The 21,011-nt window shown below is 43.6% G+C and overlaps 1 protein-coding gene across 1 annotated transcript in view; it reads right to left on the bottom strand.

Moving 5' to 3' along the window:
- The window catches only part of cxadr (CXADR Ig-like cell adhesion molecule), a 59,935-nt gene that overhangs the window by 20,409 nt on the left and 18,515 nt on the right, over positions 1-21,011 (bottom strand). The window lies entirely within an intron of this gene.

The following is a 21,011-nucleotide window of genomic DNA, read 5'->3' as shown; positions in this document are numbered from 1 at the left end:
TGCTCACGAGGATGACATCATCCTATTTGAGGACACATTATTTGAGACACATTGTTTGAGATACACGTTTTATCATTTAGTTTTATATGTGCTCAAACTCTACTCCCCAACCACAGCACTCCGTTCTGCCACCCCTGGTCTCTTGGCCTTCCCACCTCCCTGATAATGGGTATCTTAAATGAATCCCACGGCACCCCCACAAAAAAAGAGAAACAAAAAGAGCACTGGCTTTGCTGTTAACTATTTTAGGGGGAAAATATACTTGCTACGACTGATATGTGTGTCTCACCCAGCCATCTTAACATGAATTAACTAATTGTAAGTCACTCTGGATAAGAGTGTCTACTATATGACTAAAATGTAGACGCAACTTTGAGGTAGGGCTAGGCGATACATAAAATTAATTAAAAATGTATGTTCTCGCGATATTCCAAATGCCTGCATCTCAGAATCAAGGTTTTTTGTATTTTTTGTTTTTATTAGTATTTATGTCCACTTCTTCTCATGTGGTCTTTTTGGTTGTCTCGATTGCTCCTCCTGTACTGTGCACCTTACCATTTACACCAGAGATCTGTATATAATGACGAGATGCTCATGTCTCCACCATAACAACAGGAGTTGTTGTCCCAAAAGGCAGGAAGGCAAGCGACAAGCTTATGTTCAAAATAAGCACATAGAAACGCATTGGGGTTATTTTGGACATATTTTGGTGAGAGAGAAACATCTCGCTTTGTCTTTTTCTCTATGGTTTACATACACCCCCAAAGCCCCTCCCTCTACCACTCACAACAACAAGATGAGAGATCACTTATTCTTCTCTGACAAGCGATTTCAAATGGCTATTTGCATTTGAGGTTCGGTCTAACAGAATCATTCACATGGACACCAAAACACATTGAGACATTATTTTCCTGTAATAGAGAAGTTAATCTTGCATCTCCTCAAATTTCAAGCAGAGCAGACACTACTAAAGCAGATGTACCAATAAACATTCATTCTGGAAAATGCATGCCCAGTTTGTCGTGCGCGCATTACGGTACCACGTACTGCTAGCAGCATTTTTGTCAAATAAATATTGTTATACCATTTGTTTATTCTGTTTTAAACGTGCAAAAGCATAAAATATAACAAATTGGCAGCTTGTTTTTATTCTGAGAAATAAGGTAGGCCACTTGATTTCAACATCTGAACTAAGTGGATAGGCTATCCTGCTGATCAAACAGTTGGAGACAGAAAGGTGTGTTCATAACAATTCAACTGTTTTGCACTGATATATAGCAAATAGATTAAAGTTGGCTAAACTTGAAATGTAAGTAAAGTATTAGCTGGCTACTCACTAGCATGAGGGATGGTGCTTGTGAGATTGTTTATGAGACCTGTGTTAATTTTCTATAATACCTGCTACATGATTAATGAATGTGCATTGTGCATGGTTCTGGTTAAATTTGTAACAAAAAAGGGCATTTTTATAGACAGACCCGAAAGCCAGATCAGTGATTATTGCAAAAAAAGCAGGTAAAACTATTGAACCTAGTGGTTAAGAGCTTTGGGCCAGTAACCAAAGTGTCGCTGGTTCGAATCCCCGAGCCGACTAGGTAAAACAAATTAGAAGTCTCTCTGGATAAGAGCGTCTGCTAAATGACTGAAATGGAAATGTTTTACGGTTGTGGAAAGCATATATTCAGTCTAGGTATAATTTCACAAACCGTAAATTCATTAGATTATTGCTGACTGTTTTAAATGAGGTCTATTTGACCTTTAAATTGTACAACAAATCTTATTTAGAGAGAAAAATATATATATATTTAAACAAGCTATATATCGTGACGGTTTGAAAAAAATAATAGAGATTTGAGTTTTAGGGCGTATCGTCCAGCCCTACTTTGAGGTAGGGTTTTTCTCCAATTTATGGTTTGGACACAAATACGAGTATAGGATGAGTCAACAACATTATTTGAGTATGAGTTAACAGAATAATAACAACATTTAAAAGTCATATCTTCACTTGACAGTTACTTTAAGGTTTAAAATCAGTATTTTGGTTAACTGGATTATTTCAAATCTTTGAAATAGAGCCTTCATAAAATTGTTATTATGAGGTCAAGTGCTACTTCAATAAAGGCAAAACACATCTTTGTAAAATGTGAACTACACAGGGAAGAGGTTTATAATAAAGCAGACTGAATAGGTTATGTATCAAAATAAATAAAAGTGTAGCTCTGCTCATCACCCAAATGGAGCATCATGTTTCTCAAGGAGTTATTCTTAGAATGAATAAACATATTTTCCTGGTGACATCAACGGAGCTAAAGATTTTCTCCATTCAATTCAATAAGAGCTTTAAGCCCTCAACATGGAACCACAGTCCATAGAGAATGGAGTTGTCACATGCTGCCGCCACATCGAAAAATCCTTTTGACAGTCAGTCGCCTTCCACTGTCAAAACTAAAATTGCAGCTTTTTTTAAACTAGTCTGCTAGGCTTTATCCCCTCGATGTGGCTCACAGATTACTAGTTGTGTATAATTCAATAGCATTGAAATGATAGTGTGTACAGAAAATACATTTTTACTACAACCTGGTGAAACAAATCTGAATTAGTGCACACACACAGGCGCGCACACACACACGCACACACACGCACACGAGACCAGAGCCTGGGTTGAAACTGCATTCTGTAATCTAAAAGTAAGCAGGGAGCTGGAGCAGGTTTTGGATGCGGGCCATGGGCAGTTCAGACCTCGAGTGAGTTTCATCAATCGTACGCCCCTGCTGCTTGTTCTGCCAGCCCAATGTTTTAAAGTAATCTGTGTGTCATTTGGTGGTAGGGCGATAAGGAGATGGCGCAGACATACACGGCTGCTCTGCTTCTAGCTCCTAAGCAACTTTGCAGTATTTTGTGTGTTATTTCTTACATTATTAGCCCAGAATGTTTTTTGTGTTATTACATACAGCCGGAAATAACTTTGGGATATCAGAGCGGCGGTAAGTCACCAGCATTACAACTTTCCCCGAATTGGATTCTTTGTTCATACCCCCCAGGGCAATTGTGACTAACCACCTGGATTCAGCCTATGTAGCAAAATTTGAAATTGTGTTTTTTTTTTAACATTGGATAAAAGTAGAGACTCTACAAAATGGTATATCACACACTGCATTTGAGGAACAATGGGAAAGTAATTATACTTTGAAAGTTGATGAACGGGGCCTCCCGGGTGGCGCAGTGGTTAGGGTGTTAAGCTGTGCCATCAGAGTCCCTGGGTTCGCGCCCAGGCTCTGTCGTAACCGGCCACGACCGGGAGGTCCGTGGGGCGACGCACAACTGGCCTAGCGTCGCCCGGGTTAGGGGAGGGCTTGGTCGGCCACTCCTGTGGCGGGCTGGGCGATAACCAAGGTGGCCATGTGTCCTCCGACACATTGGTGCGGCTGGCTTCCGGGTTGGATGCGCGCTGTGTACCTTCAACCTTCGTCTCTCCCGAGCCCGTACGGGAGTTGTAGCGATGAGACAAGATAGTAGCTACTACAACAATTGGATACCACAAAAAGGGGTAAATAAAAATGTAAAAAAGTTGATGAACCTCACTTTTGAGAAAATGGCCTTTGAATGTTTTAAGCATCTCGTTACGCTCTCGGGGCACACACTTCAAGCTGAAGATGATTTGTTTACCCATGGATAACATGAAAACAGCCTAACCAGCTCTGCTGGCAACAATTTCATTACGCTTTTTTGCAGACGTTTACTGACACCGGCCATATTCAACGGGTGTTGTACACACTGAAATGTTAGCTAACGAGCCAGCCAGCTAACGTTAGCTAGTTAAACTACAATGAACAGTGCCAACAATGCGGCAGCGAAGCCTAGTGGTTAGAGCGTTGGACTGGTAACCGGAAGGTTGCAAGTTCAAACCCCCGAGCTGACAAGGTACAAATCTGTCGTTCTGCCCCTGAACAGGCAGTTCCACTGTTCCTAGGCCGTCATTGAAAATAAGAATTTGTTCTTAACTGACTTGCCTAGTTAAATAAAGGTAAAATAAAAAATAAAAAGTGCTGGGAGCTAACCAACCAGGTTCAATGTTAGCTAGCTAGGCTGTAAACAGCTCTGGGATACGAATAACATCAGCTAGGGAGCCAGCCAGCTAACGTTAGCTACCTAGCTAACAGTACACTTTAGCTTAAGACATAGCTAGGTTCATTGTTTACCTAGCTAGCTTAAGTGTAAGTTCACACACGTCACGTTAGCTAACGAGCCAGCCAGCTAACGTTAGCTAGTTAAACAACAAACACAGTGCCAACAATGCCACAGTGCTGGGAGCTAACAAACCACGTTCAATGTGCACTGGTGTTTTCTCCATCTCTTCAGCTAACATACTCTAATTCCACTGATTTCAAAACTTGATCCTCCAGAAAGTCGAGAGCAACACTTATGCAGCTCCACTACACAAGCCGCGTTCGACAGGATTACCAACAGACTGATGAGCTCAAATAGACAGAAGCCAAACACTGACGCTTACATGGACACCATAGTACCCTCCAAGCTCATCGTTAATCTCGGGGCCCTTGGACTGAACATCGCCCTGTGCAACTGGGTCCTGGACTTCCTGACGGGCTGCCCCCAGGTGGTGAAGTTAGAAAACACTTCCACTTTGCTGATCCTCAATACAGGGGCCCTTTACAGGGGCCCTTTACACCCAATCCCTTTACACCCATGACTGCGTGGCCATGCACGCCCCCAACAATGACGAGACAGACTACAGGGAGGAGGTGAAGGCACTGGCGGAGTGGTGCCAACATAAAAACGAAGGAGCTGATCGTGGACTTCAGGAAACAGCAGAGGGAGCACACCCCATCCGCGTCAACAGGACCGCAGTGGAGAGGTGGAATGCTTCAAGTTCCTCGGCGTACACATCATGGACAATCTGAAATGGTCCACCCACACAGACAGTGTGGTGAAGGAGACGCAATAGTGCCTCTTCAACTTCAGGAGGCTGAAGAAATTCGGCCTGGCCCAAGACCCTCACAAACGTTTACAGATGCACAATTGAGAGCATCCTGTTGGGCTGCATCACCGCCTGGTACAGCAACTGCACCACCCGCAATCGCTGGACTCTCCAGAGGGTGGTACGATCTGCCCAACGCATCACCGGGGGCACACTGCCTGCCCTCCACGACATCTACAGCACCTGTCGTCACAGGAAGGCCAAAAATCATCATCAACCACCTGAGCCGCGGCCTGTTCACCACGCTATCAGCCATAAGTCAGTACAGGTGTATCAAAGCTGGGACAGAGAGACTGAAAAACAGCTTCTATCTCAAGGCCACTGTTAAATAGCCATCACTAGTCGGCTACCACCCGGCTACTCAACCCTGCACCATAGAGGCTGCTGCCCTATATACATAGATGTGGAATCACAGGCCACTTTAATAATGTTTACATAGTGCTTTACTAATCTGATATGTATATACTGTATTGTACTGTATTTAGTCAATGACACTCCGACATGATCGTCCTAATATTTATAGATTTCTTAATTCCATTCTTTTAGATGTGTGTATTGTTGTGAATTGTTAGATACTACTGCACTGTTGGAGCTAGGATCACAAGAATTTTGCTGCACCCGCAATAACATCTGCTAAATATGTGTATGTAACCAATACATTTTGATTTGGTAGGAGCCTGTCGTGCTAGGGGGCACGCAGCATCCAAGAACCCCAACAGAAGACATAAGACACAGAATTTTCAGTCCTGCTTTATTTGAAGGGTATCTTCATAAAGCACTACATTGATGCTTCACAAATCAACCTATAACCATATCACGCTCTATAAAGTTTCATGTGGCATAACTGTGACAACCATCAATACATTTCACATTTATTCATCATTTATAGAGCATGAAATATGGTTACAGATGATTTGTGACCCATTTATGCAGTGCTTATGAAGCCTATATGAATGCTTTATGAAGCCTATATGCTGAAAGTCCGTTTTCTGTTCTCCCCTCGTTTGTCTGCAATGTGGAGGGATGTTGTGTGTTGCAGATGTTTCTCCACCCTAGACAGCCAAGGGATATCATAACACATATACAAAGCTCCCAAATTATAATTTCCATGGTGATGAGAAAACTACACACACACACACACACACACCCTATACACACACACAGTATAGTCCCCATTACATAATGGTTCACAATTAACAGGAGGTTGAACAAGAATGAAAAGCACAATGCAAATAGGAGTGGAATTCCCTTAAATTACCCTTGGAACATCCCTTGTGTCATTCTTTGAACTGAAGGCACATTGTGTTTGTGGTGAGAGTGTTGTCAGCACAATGATGCTGCCAACCTCCTGGAGCCTGTTTGTCTAGTCCTGAAGGTTTGGCCTAGTTAGTGATACAGGTGCACCGCCCTCACTGCTCTCAAGACCCTCATCATCTCAATCTCCAACCCCATCGCCTCACCTCCCTCTGGGGCATGACAGACTGGGATCACACCACACAGCCCAGTCTCAGTCACACCCGCTATTGTGGAGAGCGAGAAGGCCCTCTGAGCATTTTATATGGTCACAGAACACTAAGCTCTAACAGCCATGAACCCCACATTGCTGCGGTAGCTGATTCTGTTGTCCATTGGATCTGACAGACGTCCTTGTTCACAGCGACTCAGTCACAGCCCTGAGCAGCAGACAACAACGCCAGTGAAATGAGAGCAATAGAAACAAAGTGAGATGAATGTCTATCAAAGTCAACACAGAGAGCCTGACGTCTATGTGACAGAGCTATGTATGCATTTATCATCAGGCATCAGTGAATACCAGAGAAACAGCCTACATGAAAAAAACTGAAATGACATTTTCAAAACAAATTCCATTCACCTGGAACTGTTTATCAGGGAATTGTTTTCTTTGACGTTTTATCAGGGGGCACCAATGTAGTTGTTTTTTATCTAATTGATGAGTCTGGGACATCGATGACCTTGGGCTGCTTTTGTCTTTATTACAGTTGATACTCATGGACGTCTCTCCCCCTCTCAACCACCATACACACGCACACTAGGGGAAAAGTGATATTTCATGCCATCATCTGATCACATTTAAGCTTTCCAGTAAATCTGCCATGCATGTTATGAGGGTTCAGATGAAAACAGTGCAGTGAAATGTATGACCAACACTACCTCCCTATCCTAACGTAGCAGGCGTAAAAGAAAAAGCCTGAGCGGAGTTCCCACATCAGGTTTCCACCGGAAAAGGAAGCTAGATTGAATTAGCTGTATCCCTGAAAAGCGGATATATCCGGTTTTTGGCAATTCTGATAAGTATGCTACCTCCACTACCTCTCCCCTTCTCTTCTCCCCTCTCCCTTGGGTAATAGCCTACTCCCAGTGTTTGGAAACGTGCCTATACAGTACCCTCAAACTACAGAAGTAAAAAGGAAAGTAGTCAACTGACATTAAAAAAAATCTCGCCCCCTCTCCCTCTCCCTCAACCACCAGACAGACACTTTGAACTCCACTTGCAACCATTGGGCAGAAAGGCGGGGGACGTGTCTGATTTAGCCAGTAATAGCCACATAAAAATGCAAGTGAAGCTAATGGGTTATGAGCCAATCTGTATTCTACACTGCTCAAGTCCCTTCGTAATTAATGTAGTGAAAAGACATTCAGGACATCTTTCACACTACATATAAAAACACCCAGATGGCTGTGGCTTTTCATAGACCATTCAAATTACTGTAATGGAGATTGGAGATATGAGCACACTAAACAATCATTTTAATAAACAAGCAATAGAATGGGAATTAACTGGCATCACATGGTGTAGCATGACAATGAGCTCTGACCAAAGATTATCTGCTAGATAAGCCGATGGGAAATCAATTCCTAGGAAGTAAATAACAATGAAACACGAAATGGGAAACAATATTTATTTACGGACAATGAAAGTAGTGGCGGATAGATTATGCTAGATCCTTTCACGTGGCAACTAGAGCCATAACAATGAAGGACAACAATTCTTACTAAGTAGGTGGAACCCAGCGCTGCCAGAGAGAACCGTTCTATGGTTCTATGACACGTGGATGTTCCAACAGCTGGAACATAATTTCAACATAATCACCTCGCTACAACACCCACTTACACCAGAGTAACAAAACAGCCTACCCTGCATAACACTGACACAGACAGACGGAGGTTGGTAGTTACTGATTAACACTGAACACACACAGGCAAGTGATTGGGAAATGGCCTTTATTCCACTGTGCTGTGACTGAGGCCCAGTGGGATAGGGCTCTGTGTGTGTGTGTGTGTGTGTGTGTGCGTAATCAATGGCTTATATTTAAGCAATAAGGCACGAGGGGTGTGGTATATGGCCAATATACCACGGCTAGCAGCTGTATCCAGGCACTCCGCAACACACACCCGCGGTGCCTTATTGCTATTGTAAACTGGTTACCAACATAATTAGAGCAGTAAAAATAAATGCTTTGTCATACGCATAGTATACGGGGTGATATACCACAACTGTCAGCCAATCAGCATTCAGGGCTTGAACCACCAAGTTTATAATATGGGATTTCCTTCTATCTTTATTCAGAGTAATGGCAGCCTGGCTCAGGGAAACGATTCTGGTCTCTAACGGCAAATAGAGGTTGATAAAAGAACCTATTACTACGGTCTCAAGAAAAGGACCACTATGAAGATGAACCTGCTGATAAATGTGGGTAAATGCACACACAATCCTTGCAAAATTGTGACCACATTAGTTGGGAACTGCCTGCCTCCTGTTGCGGTGTGTTGAGTGTGAGTCTAGAGGGGGAGGGAAGCAAACAGTGGGAACAGAGGTACACTGATTAGCTAATTAAAATGACTATTCATGCCTGCTTCCCTCCATGTGACTGGCTCCTCTCCCCCACAAATTGTGTCTGTCTGACACAGCATTTCCCAGCAGGATTACATGGCGACCAGCACTGGCTGATGGGAATTGTGTGTCAGAGCCTCCCCAACCCCACCCTGTACACCCCCTCTACTCTTCCCTCTGTCCCCCCAGCAGTCCTCCCACCTACACCCCTGAATGTGGAGTGTAGGTCTCCAGGGCCCCAGATTCTCCCCAGTCGTGCTGATTGTAGACCCCCTTTATAACAGCACAATGTGGAGAGAATCCTGTCTCCTGGCAACTGATCCTACCGAGAATGCTGCTGCCGCTATGACACTTGAGAGAGAGGAGAGGGGGGAGGTGAAAGAAGAGAGAGAAAGGCTAAGCAGGGGGAGGAAGGAAGAATGGGGATTTGTAAAAGAATGACATGTTGCGCAGAGGTTTATTATCTTTGTGGTAAAGGAAGGAAGAATCATCGGCTGGAATCCAGCCAAGGGAAGGAGATGCCTTTATTAAAACTGAGATCTTAAACAGGGGCCTGGAGGATAGAGACCAATGAAAGCAACCACAAATTGAAGTGCCAGTGACAACAACTAAAACCATGTTGTTTTCAGTTCATGATGAAAATAATGTCAGTCAGCATATTACAGATTTTCTGTGCCTATGCACTCGACACAGCTAGCTACTATACTAAGAAAACAATTTTCTAGCACAGATAACATTCTCACACATTCTCAGTGCCTACACGCACGTACACAGATAAAATAGTGAGACAACGCGTGATATGACTGGAGCAGCATCATGTCCTCACAGTAGAACACATTCTATCAGTGGTGGAACGCTGTTGTGTTCTCTTATCCTCCTTATCGACTTACAATATTTCATAATGGCGTTGGCTGGCATCTGTAAGTCACTGAACCGGTTTGATCCTGAGAGGTCTTAGAGTAGGAAGTGAGTTTAAGCAGTGCAGCAGTGGGAGTAGCAGCAGCAACACTAGACCCAACAGACACTAATAAACCCTAGAGGCTAAAGCCCAACGACAGTCTCTCTATCTGCCCTGCTCTGGCTCTGCTAGCCAAGATAAAGACCTCTGATTAACCGCTGGCTACATAGTCTGGCTGAGGCCACCCAAAAGAGCCTCAGTGTGTGTATATGGGTCTTATAGACTGAGGCTATAGGTCTCTAGGACCAGGCTGTTTCAGGCTCCAGGGCTAACGATGCGGAAACAAGCATGTAGAGAACGAAAGCATGTCAGGCAGGGTGAGAGTGTGTTTGCTAGTGTGTGTTTACTTTTGTTGAGGTAACCTTTGTATCTCTGCAAAAGTGTCTCGTGAAGAACATGTCTCCTCCGTCTGTTTGTGTAAAAACACCAAGTTAAAGCCGTATTACTTTGAGAGGTCTTGTTAGAAAAAATGTATAGCTACAATTCTTCTGTCAAGAAGAAAAGTGGGTGACTGACAACAAACAAGTGTGTGTGTTTGGAGGGGGAATATGTTTGTGGATCTGATAGGAAGACAACATCCTGCTCCTCACGCTGAGACAGCAAGATACCGTCATTTAAAAAAAACTAAAAACATTGAGATTTGGTCTTTGTTCTTATAAAGAAACATTTTCAAGAAAAGAGGAAGTTATTTTAGGGCCGCAATAGATAGGAGCTTCTTCCTTTCTTAGCTGAGTAGAGCCCTCAGTGACAGGACTTTTGAATAGCGAGCGTGGCTGGCGCCACATTATTTTTCCTGGGTGGGCTGAGTCTGTTCTGTCGCTGCTCTGCTGGGATTAAGCGCTCATGGCAGTCTGGGGCCCCTGTAGCGAATAAATTAAAGAGCTACTGATAACACTTCTTCCATTAACGCTCTGCTCACAGACCCTCTGTGACCGTGTTGAAGCCTGTCAACTCCTCCGCCTGACCTATGCATAACGGACATGACTTCATGGCACTAGAACTGTTGAACATGAACGCTGCTCCACCAACCGCCAAACATCTCCCCAGCGAGTGAAGCCAATCCAATTTGTAGCATATCTGCATGTGTTCAGTGTTCTGTGGGTTGTGGTTTGTTTTGTGTTGGCTAATTGGTGATTCATACACAATGCGCTATAATGCAGGCTGAACGCTCAGCTAGCCAGGTACCCACATGGCAATGTCATCAATTCTCAGAACGAATGACCTGAAGGCTGTTTGGACATAATTGACAAATGACTTATGTTTTACTTCCCCACTACAGTACATTAAACAGAGCACTGAGGAACGCATGCCTATGGGAGTGTATGCATTTAGTCCCACTGGATTAAAGACATCCAGAAAATGTTTCCAGGGTTACATTACAGGGCTGACAATGAGACATCAGGAGGACATCCTCATGACACTGACCTCAGCTGTGACAGCCTCAGCTGTGACAGCCTCAGCTGTGACAACCTGCCTTACCAAGGAGCCTGGAATTATTACTATTAACAGCCCGTCTCTGCTGCCCTGAGAAATAGGTGTGTGTGTGTGTTGCAGAAGGCCTAGTAGCAGTAGCTAATAAAGTAGTAGCAGGGCCACGGCCGTATGTAGCCTAATTCACTTAAGAATACATTTGCTGTTTTTCTTGTTAAGGGGTAATATGCTAATCAGACTTGGATAACGGCATATGCTGAGCAAATAAGTAGTGAAAAGTACAAGACGCCTCTAGCGCACACACACACACACACCCTTAAATGGTCCAGTAATCAAAAGGCGAAAGACTGCTTACTCCATTGACTCCCTAAGACCATGTCCCTGGGAGGAATAGATGCTTATTTATAAGCTGCTCTGCATTATCATCTTACAATTTGGCTGGCTTTCAACAGCTGCTGCTTGTCTAACCCTCAGTCTCTGCTCTGGAGATAAAACACTACATTCTGCTGCTTTTGCAATAGCTAATGGGGAGTTCGCATCCTAAGTGGGGTAGGGGTCTAAGGCACTGCATCGCAGTGCTTGACGCATCACTAAAGACCTGGGTTTGATCCCAGCTGGCCGTGACCGGGAGACCCATGAGGCAGCGCAAGATTAGTGTCGTCTGGGTTAGTGGAGGGTTTGACCGGGATTTCCTTGTCCAATCGCACTCTAGTGACTCCTTGTGGCGGGATGTTCGTCTGCAAGCTGACTTCTTTCCTCCAACACATTGGTGTGGCTGGCTTCTGGGGTTAAGCGAGCTTTGTGTCAAGGAGCAGTGCGGCTTGGCAGGGTCGTGTTTCGGAGGAGGCATAGCTCTCGACCTTCGCCTCTCCCGAGTCCATAGGGGAGTTGCAGCGATGGGACAAGACTGTAACTACCAATTGGATATCACAAAATGGGGAGGAAAAAGAAGGGAGTTAATTTATCTAAGCACCCTGGACAGTCAGATAACAGCGCCCCCTCTCATGTCCCTCCTCCCCACTCCCCTGTGCTCTCATTGAACACACAGACAGACACACCTTAGGGACAGTGTGTGCCGTGTGCTGGCGACAGGACAGGGGGAGGTAGACTCTGGAGACGGGCTGATAGGCAGCAGGCCAGGCCAGCCCAGGGAGCCCTGATAACACCTCCATGGGAACCACAAACACAGACAACAGCCAGTGGGGGACAGGATGAAAAGACAAAGGAGAGGAGTGGGTTTAATTATGAAATCGTCCAGAGGTATCACTAGAGACTCCAGTATGTTACCTTGTTTAGAAAAAACAAGTCTTTGTAGATTTAGTTGGAGGCAGGGGGGGATGCAAACAAAACATACACACATTCAGTGTGTTTTCTCCAGAGCTAACTGCTGAAGTAATTACTAAATTGTGTCATCTTCATTCCTGTGAAAAATGTGAAAAACAGTTCCCTGTGACAGATTACTAAACACACAATGCCAACTGAGGATGAATTGAAAAGAATAGTAATGGAATGGAATGTGTCGAAGTAGTTCAAACTACAACAATGCTTTACGGTTCGGTACATTTCAAGCTGGTGGAAAGCAGGGCATAAATTACATTTAAAGGCAGAGGAGTGGTATAGATCCTTGAGTTAAAGTTGAACTAATAGTGTGGAACGGTGCAAGTTACAGTTTAAAAATAACTTTAGTTAGCAGGCTCCAGCACATTCCATAGTGGTCAACGTCACTGACAGTGACAAGGAGTGGTAAAATGGCAGTCGGTCAGGTGTCTTGGAAACTTGTTATCTCACATTCCCATTAGAAATAGCTGAGTGAATACGTCATAAGACTAGGAAGTTTAACAGCGTAAGAACGACAACGTGTCCTGTGGAGGCTGGGTCATTAGGAGTTCGGTGCGATGGTGTCACGCACACATTTGTTTTACTATCCTTGTGGGGACCAAACAATTGATTCCCACTAAAAATCCTATTCCCCTAACCCCAACCCTTAACCACAAACCCCTAAGCCTAACCCTAAATAGCCTTTGTTCTTGTGGGGACCAGAGAAATGTCCCCACAAGGATAGTAAAACCACATACACGCACAGACCCCAGATGGCTGATTTATGAGGCTGTAAATCATCACATTCCCTCTGGGAGATTGCAGACTCTGAATGTATAAGGTCAGTAGACGCTGACCACTAGCCTGTGGCTTCACTGAATGTATAAGGTCAGTAGACGCTGACCACTAGCCTGTGGCTTCACATCTGTCCACATAGGCTACAGTACAATCTTCCCAAACATGCAAAGATGTAGATAAAGCAGCTTATTGCAATGATTCTTCTTAGAATTGGTGTTTTGATCTTTAAATATACACTGAATAAAAATATAAAACGCAACATGTAAGGTGTTGGCCTCCCGAGTGGCGCAGCGGTCTAAGGCACTGTGCCACAGTGCTGGAGGAGTCCCTACAGACCCGGGTTCGATCCCGGGCTGGGTTGCAGCCGACCGCGATCAAGAGACCCATGACTGGTGCACAAATGGCCCAGCTTCATACTGGGTTAGGGGAGGGTTTGGCCAGCCGGGATGTCCTTGTCCCATCGCGCACAAGCGACTCCTTGTGGCAGGGTTGTGTACAGCGTTTCCTCTGACACATTGGTGCGGCTGGCTTCCAGGTTAAGCGAGCAGCATGTCAAGAAGCAGTGTGGCTTGATAGGGTGTTTGAGGACGCATGGCTCTCGACCTTCACCTCTCCCGAGTCGGTATGGGAGTTGCAGCGATGGGACAAGACTGAAACTACCAATTGGATATCACAAAATTGGGTAGAGAAAAGGGGTAAAAAAATACCCCCAAAAATACATGTTAAGTGTTGGTCCCGTGTTTCATGAGCTGAAATAAAAGATCCCAGAAATGGTCCGTATGCACAAAAAGTTTATTTCACTCAAATGTTGTGCACAAATTTGTTGACATCCCTGTTAGTGAGCAGTTCTATTTTACCAAGATAATCCATCCACCTGAAGAAGCTGATTAAACAGCATGATCATTACACAGGTGCACCCTTTGCTGGGGACAAAAAGGCCACTCTAAAATGTGCAGTTTGACACACAAACATGCCACAGATGTCCCAAGTTGAGGAAGCGTACAATTGGGCATGCTGACTGCAGGAACATTCACCAGAGCTGTTGTTAGATAATTTAATTTAAAATTTCTCTACCATAAGCCGCCTCAAATGTTGTTTTAGAGAATTTGGCAGTACGTCCAACAAGCCTCACAACCGCACCATGTGTATGGCGTCGTGTGGGCGAGCGGTTTGCTGATGTCAACGTTGTGAACAGAGTGCGGCATGGTGGTCGTTGGAGTTATGGTATGGGCAGGCATAAGCTACGGATAAAAAACACAATTGCATTTTATCGATGGCAATGTGAATGCAGAGATACCGTGATGAGATCCTGAGGCCCATTGTCATGCCATTCATCCGCCGCCATCACCTCATGTTTCAACATGATAATGCACGTCCCCATGTCGCAAGGATCTGTACACAATTCCTGGAAGCTGAAAATGCCTGCATACTCAGACATATCACCTATTGAGCATGTTTGGGATGCTCTGGATCGACGGAGTTCCAGTTACCGCCAATTCCAGCAACTTTGCACAGCCATTGAAGAGAAGTGGGACAACATTCCACAGGCCATAATCAAAAGCCCAATCAACTCTATGTAAAGGAGATGTGTCGCGCTGCATGAGCAAATGGTGGTCACACCAGATACAGACTTTCTTTTAAGGTATCTGTGACTAACAGATGCATATCTGTATTCCCTGTCATGTGAAATCCATAGATCAGGCCCTAATAAATAATTGACTGAGATCACACACACACACACACACACACACACACACACACACACGAGAGTTGAAGTCGGAAGTTTACATACACTTAGGTTGGAGTCATTAAAACTTGTTTTTCAACCACTCAACAAATTTCTTGTTAACAAACTATAGTTTTGGCAAGTCGGTTAGGACATCTACTTTGTGCATGACACAAGTCATTTTTCCAACACTTGTTTACAGACAGATTATTTCACTGTATCACGATTATAGTGGGTCAGAAGTTTACATACACTAACAGGCTGACCACACCGCTCGCAAAATTAATTTAGGAATCTATGTTATTCAATTATTGCACCCACACTGCTCAGGGGAGTCTGCGTTGCCAAGGGCTAAAATATAAGAAATTCCTATTTCTGACGCAGATCGCGCTGCAATTCCTGCTTCTCCCATCTCCTCATTGGTTTATAGAAGCAGGTGATTGAAAGACGAACTGTGTTGCCGGACGGTGTAGTAATACTATGAAAGTTTAGATGCCAATCACCATATAAGTTCAAAGATGAAAAAGACTGGAAGGAGGAGAGATGACTAGAAACTATTCGGTTGACCGTTTTATGTGTGGATTAATTGTCAGAGGACCTTGTGCATTTCAGGTAAGATAGCAACTCAATGTTTATATCCCAGGACAAATTAGCTAGCAACAGCAAGCTAGCTAATTAGGACGAATTAGCTAGCAAGTGCAAGCTAACTAGCTAAATTGCCATAAATGTTTTATGCTTTTCGACCTGTCCCCAAATTAATGTCATTGGTTCAGAGTTAGTTTTGATATTTTAACCTGCGTGTCGTGATCGCGTTTGGTGTAGGGGGACAAAATAAAATGTATGCACAATGGTGCACAGCCGGTTTGGCTTCAGTGTAAGTTGACTGAGCCTTTAAACAGCTTGGAAAATTCCAGAAAATTATGTCATGGCTTAGAAGCTTCTGATAGGCTAATTGACATAATTTGAGTCAATTGGAAGTGTACCTGTGGATGTATTTCAAGGTCTACCTTCAAACTCAGTGCCTCTGCTTGACATCATGGGAAAATCAAAAGAACTAATCCAAAAATATTGTAGACCTCCACAAGTCTGGTTCATCCTTGGAAGCAATTTCCAAACGCCTGAAGGTACCACGTTCATCTGTACAAACAATAGTACGCAAGTATAAACACCATGGAACCACGCAGCCGTCATACCGCTCAGGAAGGAGACGCGCTCTGTCTCCTAGAGATGAACGTGTGAAAAGTGGTTTGGTGTGAAAAGTGCAAATCAATCCCAGAACAGCAGCAAAGGATCGTGTGAAGTCCTATATCGACATAACCTGAAAGGCCGCTCAGCAAAGAACAAGCCACTGCTCCAAAACTGCCATAAAAAAAGTCAGACTACGGTTTGCAACTGCACATGGGGACAAAGGTCGTACTTTTTGGGGACATGTCCTCTGGTCTGATGAAACAAATATGAAACTGTTTGGCCATAATGATCATAGTTATGTTTTGAAGAAAAAGGGTGAGGCTTACAAGCCAAAGAACACCATCCCAACTGTAAAGCACGAGGGTGGCAGGTTTGCTGCAGGAAGAACTAGTGCACTTCACAAAATAGATGGCGTCATGAGGTAGGAAAATGATGTGGATATATTGAAGCAACATCTCAAGACATCAGTCAGGAAGTTAAAGCTTGGTCGCAAAGAGGTCTTCCAAATAGACAGCGACCCCAAGCATACTTCCAAAGTTGTGGCAAATTGGCTTAAGGACAACAAAGTCAAGGTATTGGAGTGGCCATCACAAAGCCCTGACCTCAATCCTATCGAAAATTTGTGGGCAGAACTGAAAAAGCATGTGAGCAAGGAGAACTACAAACCTGACTCAGTTACACCAGCTCTGTCAGGAGGAATGGGCCAAAACTCCCCCAACTTATTGTGGGAAGCTTGTGGAAGGCTACCCGAAACGTTTGACCCAAGTTAAACAATTTAAAGGCAATGCTACCAAATACTAATTGAGTGTATGTAAACTTCTGACCCACTGGGAATGTGATGAAAGAAATAAAAGCTGAAATAAATCATTCTGACATTTCACATTCTTAAAATGTGGTGATCCTAATTGACCTAAAACAGGGAATTTTTACTCTGATTAAAATATTTGGAATTGTGAAAAACTGAGTTTAAATTTATTTGGCTAAGGTTTATGTAAACTTCCGACTTCAACTGTGTGTGTGTGTGTGTGTGTGTGTGTGTGTGTGTGTGTGCGTGCGCGCGCCCACATTTCAGGCTTCAAACATAAAGATATAAAACTGTATTTTTTTGTGAAGAATCAACAACAAGTGGGACACAATCATGAAGTGGAACGACATTTATTGGATATTTCAAACTTTTTTAACAAATCAAAAACTGAAAAATTGGGTGTGCAAAATTATTCAGCCCCTTTACTTTCAGTGCAGTAAACTCTCTCCAGAAGTTCAGTGAGGATCTCTGAATGATCCAATATTGACCTAAATGACTAATGATGATAAATACAATCCACCCGTGTGTAATCAAGTCTCCGTATAAATGCACCTGCACTGTGATAGTCTCAGAGGTCCGTTAAAAGCGCAGAGAGCATCATGAAGAACAAGGAACACACCAGGCAGGTCCGAGATACTGTTGTGAAGAAGTTTAAAGCCGGATTTGGATACAAAAAGATTTCCCAAGCTTTAAACATCCCAAGAAGCACTGTGCAAGCGATAATATTGAAATGGAAGGAGTATCAGACCACTGCAAATCTACCAAGACCTGGCCGTCCCTCTAAACTTTCAGCTCATACAAGGAGAAGACTGATCAGAGATGCAGCCAAGAGGCCCATGATCACTCTGGATGAACTGCAGAGATCTACAGCTGAGGTGGGAGACTCTGTCCATAGGACAACAATCAGTCGTATATTGCACAAATCTAGCCTTTATGGAAGAGTGGCAAGAAGAAAGCCATTTCTTAAAGATATCCATAAAAAGTGTTGTTTAAAGTTTGCCACAAGCCACCTGGGAGACACACTAAACATGTGGAAGAAGGTGCTCTGGTCAGATGAAACCAAAATTGAACTTTTTGGCAACAATGCAAAACGTTATGTTTGGCGTAAAAGCAACACAGCTGAACACACCATCCCCACTGTCAAACATGGTGGTGGCAGCATCATGGTTTGGGCCTGCTTTTCTTCAGCAGGGACAGGGAAGATGGTTAAAATTGATGGGAAGATGGATGGAGCCAAATACAGGACCATTCTGGAAGAAAACCTGATGGAGTCTGCAAAAGACCTGAGACTGGGACGGAGATTTGTCTTCCAACAAGACAATGATCCAAAACATAAAGCAAAATCTACAATGGAATGGTTCAAAAATAAACATATCCAGGTGTTAGAATGGCCAAGTCAAAGTCCAGACCTGAATCCAATCGAGAATCTGTGGAAAGAACTGAAAACTGATGTTGGATGGAGAGCATTTGTGAACATCACTGAGCTCGAGCTGTTTTGCAAGGAGGAATGGGGAAAAATTTCAGTCTCTCGATGTGCAAAACCGATAGAGACATACCCCAAGCGACTTACAGCTGTAATCGCAGCAAAAGGTGGCGCTACAAAGTATTAACTTAAGGGGGCTGAATAATTTCACACACAATTTTTCAGTTTTTGATTTGTTAAAAAAGTTTTAAATATCCAATAAATGTCGTTCTACTTCATGATTGTGTCCCACTTGTTGTTGATTCTTCACAAAAAAATACAGTTTTATATCTTTATGTTTGAAGCCTGAACTGTGGCAAAAGGTTGCAAAGTTCAAGGGGGCCGAATACTTTCGCAAGGCACTGTACATGCATACATACACGCATACACACATACACGCATACATACATACATACACGCATACATACATACATACATACATAGTTTAATCTTTGAAATTGTTGCGTTTATATTTTTGTTCAGTATAAGTTTGGTAAAGGATCACATATTTATTGGCGATTAAAAAAAACAAGAAAAAGAAAGGAGAGTGAAAGAGACAGTGAGCAAGAGAATTAGAATCCATGACTACCAACTTTGGGGAAGTGGAAGCAGGCAGAGAGAGAATTTCCAGGAGGTGAGGCACCTTCTGACTCATGCTTCAACAATTCCAACTAGAGCAGAAATGAGAGCCACGTGTTTTTGGCCTGTATCCCATAGCTCTCTCCAGACACAGGAAGAGCTATGGACAGGGGGTAAAATAGATCCCTCCTCTGCTCACCCTAGATTACCTCCCATCCCCCAAAACAAATAGTCCCTGATAGGGCCCAGGTCTGTCACTCTCTGCACCCCAGCACTATCCTTCAGCTCTATCCCCCAGCCTTTGTCCGGGCCTTAAGGCACAATGCCCTAAGCGTCACTGTTCAAACACAGAGCCATACTGCTGACCGCAGTCGCCTCATTCAGACAGAGGGCCAATGGAGTCACACAACATCGCGCTACATCAGAGAGGGAAACGCAGACAACAGACAGGGAGTTGAAAAAATAACAGGCAGTCGACAAAAGCCTTGTGCACATTGCAGGCCTTAATGCTCAAATCAGTTTTGGAATACTGACCGTCTAAACAGCATGTTACAAGTGACCAAATTGGATGTGTGTGTGTTCAGACAGCAGTCATATGGCTACGCTAGTTGTCATAGTCATGACGGGTAGTGTAGACTGATTGGTGGTGGTGCTCGTGGTTACTATCACTCAGATGTCACCTTAGCTTGCTACATAACAACGATGCCTGTCATAGACGTTTCCCAGTTGCTCTGAATGTTCAAAATCATAGTGTAAGAATAATTAGCCTCAAAAAGACAATATGATCAGGCTAGCTAGCTGTTTAGCTCATTCACTAATTTGCTTGTAAACAATGAAACTAGTTAGTTTGACAAGAATGTGGTAGTTGTCAACAGAGCAGCTAGCAAGCAACAAAATAAAATGTCAAATAACAGTCTTAAGGGGAAATAAATCAGCTTTGACCATTCAGCCACAAGTCATATGGTCAGGAATCAGATTTGTATCTGACTTCAAGCCACCTACAAAGGTGGCTTGAAATGTGGCTTGAAATATCCGATTCCATGTGCTTTTTGTGATTGTGTCTCAATACAATCAAGATATGATATTATACTATTTGAAATCTATTTTTGGGATTACTTGTGGTCAATTTGTAGTGTACAGATGATTAAAAATGTATTCCGGAACCCCTTTAGAGGAATAGGGAAATTGGACCTTGTGTTTCTATTAAAACTTTGTGTGCAATCTGTGGGTTCATTTGAAAATGGAATGCTGTGAAAAATGTTTCTCAAGACAGTCCCTAATGGATGTTGGAGGAGGGGGCAGAAGAGACGTAACCAACTTAGACTGACGAAGTGTGAATATCATACCAGAACATTCATCCTTGCAATGCAGGGCTCAGTTAAGGATTAAGAGTCCTCGCTAGCACCCATAACAAGCCTGGTTCTCAAACGTATTAATAACAGAAGTTTAGGAAAAGGGGGACAGACCGACGGGCTGGCTGGCCTGAAAAGGGGTCTCGGCTTAACCTCAGACATCTCCGCAGCTCAACAGACACAGGTCAGCCATGTCTGAAATGTGTCAAACTCTTTTACTCATCCCCACGGTATCTACTCTGATAGAACAAGCAGCAAAAAGGCAATTGGTCAGGTTATAGCAGGGCAGGTCAGTTTTTGAGATTAGTTTTTTCCTTTACGTGATATGATAGAAACTGAGGCATGCCGGCAGTGTTTGCTAGATGAAGCATACTTACAGACAGGGCTTTCAGGTTACACGTGTCCACTAAGACCCTACAGTTTGACTTAAAAGGGATACTTCTGAATTTTCTAGCATTAGCGCAATGACTGGAAGTCTATGGGTATCTGCATGCTGACTTCAAGTCATTGTGTTAACGCTAGTTAACATTGGTTCGCGAAACTACC

The sequence above is a fragment of the Oncorhynchus mykiss genome, chromosome 12 (genome assembly GCF_013265735.2).
Source record: "Oncorhynchus mykiss isolate Arlee chromosome 12, USDA_OmykA_1.1, whole genome shotgun sequence".
Classification (NCBI taxonomy): domain Eukaryota; kingdom Metazoa; phylum Chordata; class Actinopteri; order Salmoniformes; family Salmonidae; genus Oncorhynchus; species Oncorhynchus mykiss.
Note: the sequence above shows the minus strand (reverse complement) of the source record. Positions and strands in the feature narration are given on the sequence as shown.